Below are 5,085 nucleotides of genomic sequence, written 5' to 3' on the forward strand. Positions count from 1 at the left end.
GTTTTGTTTTTGTTTTTCTTATCATGTCTTGTTTTACACAGTCATTACTGGAGCCTGGTTTCTTGATAAGATGCTCTAAGAAGTGGCTTACAGAACCACAAAATATCATCTCATCCATCTAGTTCCTTTTGGTTATGAGGAAACTGAGACCCAGAAAATATACCAGGTGCCAACCAACAAGTTGCTATACTTGGTGTTTGCACAGAGTACATTTCTTCAGCTCATGTTCAGACAAGCTGGTTAGAGCAGAAAGAACACAATGAATTTAGAAGTTGTGCTCTACCATAGTGATTCCCAAAGGTGACTGTGCCTCACAATCACCCGAGGAGCTTTTACAACTATGGTTTCATTAGCTTTTCCCAAGACTTACTGAATCAGAGCCTCCAGGGGTAGGGCAGACGGGACTCCATCTGAATAGCTTATGCCTTGCCAGGTTTGGGAACTGATCTTCTAGGGCAATAAAAGAAAGAGGTGAAAGGGGCACCTGGGTGGCTTAGTCAGTTAAGTGTCTGCCTTTGATTCAGGTCATGATCCCAGGGTCCTGGGGTCGAGCCCCACATCAGGCTCCCTGCTCTGTTGAAGCCTGCTTCTCCCTCTCCCACTCCCCCTGCTTGTGTTCCCTCTTTCGCTGTGTGTGTTTCTGTCAAATAAATAAATAAAATCTTAGAAAAAAAAAGAGAAGAGAAAAATTTTACTTGCCTCTAAAGTAAAATTCTCTTGCTAAAAAATGAATTTGGCAAGCTCATGTGAAGACAGTGGCAACTCAGGTTGTGATTAAAAAGTAGATGACAGGGGCGCCTGGGTGGCTCAGTGGGTTAAAGCCTCTGCCTTCGGCTCAGGTCATGATCCCAGAGTCCTGGGATCGAGCCCCACATCAGGCTCTCTGCTCTGCAGGGAGCCTGCTTCCTCCTCTCTCTCTGCCTGCCTCTCTGCCTAGTTGTGATTTCTCTCTGTCAAATAAATAAAAAATATTAAAAAAAAAAAAAGTAGATGACATTTGTTGAGTCCTTATAATGTACTTAGCAAAAAACCTTCTCACACATCAATCCATTTAATCCTTATAAAAACATTATGAGTTAGGGTCCTATATTATCTGTGTTTTATAGATAAGGAAACAGAAATCTGAAAAGATGAAGTAAATCACCCTGGTTCACATAGTTGTCAAGCGGAAAGGAGGATGACCCAGAGCGGGCCAGAGTTAATGTTGGAGATTTTTCTAGAACTTTTGTATCCTTTATCTGGAAACCTTTAGAATTTGATCCATCCTTCTGAATATGTATTAATAGGATTAAGTTCTATTCCTTTTTTTTGAAGGATTTTATTTTTTAAGTAATCTCTACACCCAACTTCAGGCTCAAACTCAAACCCTCAGATCAAGAGTCACATACTCTACTGACTGAGCCAGCCAGACTCCCCAAGTTCTCTTCCTGCGTCACTTAGAGTGGTGCTTAAATTCCATAACTCATATTGAAGTTTATATTCTTTAAATATGTAGATTACATGTGAAATGTGGTTTAAAAGTATGGGTTTTTTTTTTTTTAAGATTTTATTTATTTATTTTAGAGAAAGCGAGAGACAGAGCAGGAGCAGGAGGAGGAACATAGGGAGAAGCAGCCTCCCCGTTGAGCAGGGAGCCTGATGCAGGGCTCCATCCCAGGACCCTGGGATCATGACGGGAGCCAAAGGCAGACGCTTAACAACTGAGCCACCCAGGCACCCCAGCCACTCTTGATCTTAAGGCATGAGTTTGAGCCTCATGTTGGGTGTAGAGATTACTTGAATAAAAGTAAAAAAGAAAAGAAAACAGAAAAAGGGCTGCTTTGATTTAGCATGCTGAAGGTGAAGAACACCTGCTAAGTGTTTGCTTCTGCCAAGAGGTTGTTCTCTCTGTGGAGAACTTCTTGTTTCTTACCAAGAGAACTTCTATTGGCTCTTAGAGGTTTGCCTCAAGGGTCACCATTTTTTTTTTTTTAAGATTTTTTTTTTTTTTTTGGACAGATCACAAGTACGCAGAGAGGTAGGTAGAGAGAAGGGAAGAAGCAGGCTCCCTGCTGAGCAAAGAGCCTGATGCAGGGCTTGATCCCAGGACCCTGAGATCATGACCTGAGCCGAAGGCAGAGGCTTTAACCCACTGAGCCACCCAGGTGCCCCCAGCATATCGAATTTGTTTTGTGGGGGCACCTTGGTGGCTCAGCCCATTAAGCATCTGCCTTTGGCTCAGGTCATGATCCCATGATCTTGGGATCGAGTCCCGTATGGGTCTCCTTGCTCAGTGGGGAGCCTGCTTCCCCCTCTACCTGCTGATCCCCCGATTGTGTTGTCTCTCTCTCTGACAAACAAATAAAATTTTTTTACAAGATTTTATTTATTTATTTGACAGAGATCACAAGTAGGCAGAGAGAGAGGAGGAAGCAGGCTCCCTGCTGAGCAGAGAGGCTGATGTGGGGCTCGATCCCAGGACTCTGAGATCATGACCTGAGCCAAAAGCAGATGCTTAACTGACTGAGCCACCCAGGAGCCCCCAAATAAATAAAATCTTTAAAAAAGTTTGTTTTGAGGTGACCAAATTATACTTGTCTTACTACCCATAGCCTAGTACAGTAGCAGGTATTTGTAAGCCCTAAAATATATATATATATATTTAAGTGAAATTCAGAGGAAATCAGAACACAAACTGGAGAGCAGATCAATTCAAATAATAGAGTAGTATGGAGCCATTTGTATAGGGATGGAATGTTCTCTGTTATTTAGCTCTGAAGAAGGTACTTTCTGCATATGGTGACAAGGTTTTGTGTAGTACCACTTGTTTAAGGTGGACAATCTCTAGCACTATTTTAAAAAAAGATCTATTTATTTTAGAAAAACAGAGAGAGAGCACGAGTAGGGGGATGGACAGAGGGAGAGAATCCTCCAGCAGACTCCAAGCTGAATGTGGAGCCCAATGTGGGGCTCAATCCTATGACCCATGAGATCATGACTTAAGCCAAAACCAAGAGTCCGACACTTAATCGATTGAGCCACCCGGTGCCCTTAGCACACTTTTAAAGAACTCATTCCAAATATGAAGATTAAAAAGACCTCCCCTTATGCCCAGGATGGAGCAACAGGAACCAGATTTACCTGACTGCCTAAAACAAAAATAAAATAAAACAAAAACAAAAACAAAAAATAAAGGAAAATTCAGGCAGCATATCAGAAGTAATGGTTTTCAAAGCCCTGGACGTCAGGCAATGAAGGACAAGAGTTGCTGAGAAATGAGAAACAAAGGAGGAGAAGCTCCTAATTGTCCCAGCACATTGCCTTGGAAGAGTTTCCAGCCTCTGGTGCAGGAAGAGGAGCCAAGCAGAGGTCAGCGAACTGTGAGGTACGGGAGACGCAGCTGAGCATCCCAGATGTCTAGAAAAAGAAAGACAGCCTTACCCAGAGAGACAACCCCAGACACTCGATAAAACGAACTGAAGCAGATAGTCCTTTAGTGTGATGTTTTAGGTCTACCTGGCTAGGAGTTAGGCTGTGTTTACTGTTTCATGCAGCTGTGGTATTAGAGGCTGAAATTCCCTTGGTGTCCTTGTTTTCTTTCCCTTGCTGTCTTGGGTATTTCTAGAGACTCCTTAAGTAGGGTCTGGGTTTGCAGTCCTTTCAGCTGTAATCCTCTGCTATTACACGGGAACACTACTGAGGTGGTGGTGAGGTATGGGGGCAAAGGAGGCATTCTGTAGTCCTATGATTAGGTCTCAGTCAGTGAGCCTGGGTTGGGTATTTTCCTTCCCCTAAGTCGGTTAAGCCTTGGCAAAACCCTAGTCAATTAGGTTCTGGCAAAATGGTTTCCCTTGAGGGCAGGCCTTGTTAGTGAGAACAGAAGGATCTGGAAGAATTTCAGAATGGTTACTTTCCCCCTCCTCCTGCTGGAAGCACAAGAGAGATTTTTCTCTAGTCTTCTCTTTGAGAACCAGTGGGATCCCAGAGGTAAAACTCACAAAAGCATGGAACCTCCCCATAAGAGCAGGAGGGTGGGCCCCTGGAGTTTTGAACTCTCAAGCTTGTCCACAGTTTGAAGTGTTCTACAGGTGCCGGCTTCAGCGGCAGGCTGCTCCTCCCAGGCTTCTGCTCTGTGACTTTCTCTGTCTCCTGTCACATTCTCCAATATGGGGGCAGCAGTTTGCCCTCTGACTCCAACTTTCTGATGGATCTAAGAAGAGCTGTTGACTATCAGTACGTTGAGCTTTGTCTTGCTGTGGGGACATGAGTATTGCTTTCTAAACTCTGTGCGTTAGCCTGGAAACTCTGGATGTTTGTAGAGGTCTCCCTCAAATATTCAGCAGAGTACTAATCAGCTCTTGTGTGTGAAGAATCTTCCTGAGGTCAAGATACAACCATTAGGGGGCGCCTGGGTGGCTCAGTGGGTTAAGCCTCTGCCTTCGGCTCAGGTCATAATCTTAGGGTCCTGGGATGGAGCCCCGCATCTGCTCCCTGCTCAGCAGGGAGGCTGCTTCCCCCTCCCTCTCTGCCTGCCTCTCTGCCTACTTGTGATCTCTGTCTGTTAAAAAAAAAAAAAAAAAGAAAAAGATAACAACCGTTAGAATGGGTTAGAGAACAGTGCCTCGCACTCACAGAGGACTGAAAATAGTGCCAGGTCCCACCAGCCGGACTAGAAAATCATAATTTTCACTGGGAGAACACTCAGGAAGGTCTTGCCTCAGTCTGATTAGCCCTAGACTGAGCACCGCTTCAGACCACCAAGCCAATTATGAAAACAAGGACAAAAAGGATCAAACTATCTACAAGTAACTTAACTGAATCAGAACAAAGATCAACGAGGTTGAAGAAAGTACAAGAATATGCGGTGCCCAACAAAGTAGATTCACAATTTCTGCCATTCAGTTGATGATTAGTAGGTATGCAAAAGAGGAAAATATGACCCAGTTTGCAAAAAAAAAAAAAATAATAATAATCTTCAATGAAATGCACGCACACATAGAGCTCACATAGATTATAATTTTAAATCCTAAAAGCAACTTATCCTGGTGGATTCTGTTTTCTTTCTTTGACCAAAAAGAAGTGTTCTGGGACTTGCCTGAGGCTGCC

General features: G+C 43.7%; 1 protein-coding gene across 2 annotated transcripts in view; it reads left to right on the plus strand.

The window, feature by feature from the left end:
- Window positions 1-5,085, plus strand: part of SFPQ (splicing factor proline and glutamine rich) — a 55,603-nt gene that overhangs the window by 26,815 nt on the left and 23,703 nt on the right. The gene's annotated exons all lie outside the window — the stretch shown is intronic.

This window comes from Meles meles, chromosome 1 (genome assembly GCF_922984935.1).
Source record: "Meles meles chromosome 1, mMelMel3.1 paternal haplotype, whole genome shotgun sequence".
NCBI classification, from domain to species: domain Eukaryota; kingdom Metazoa; phylum Chordata; class Mammalia; order Carnivora; family Mustelidae; genus Meles; species Meles meles.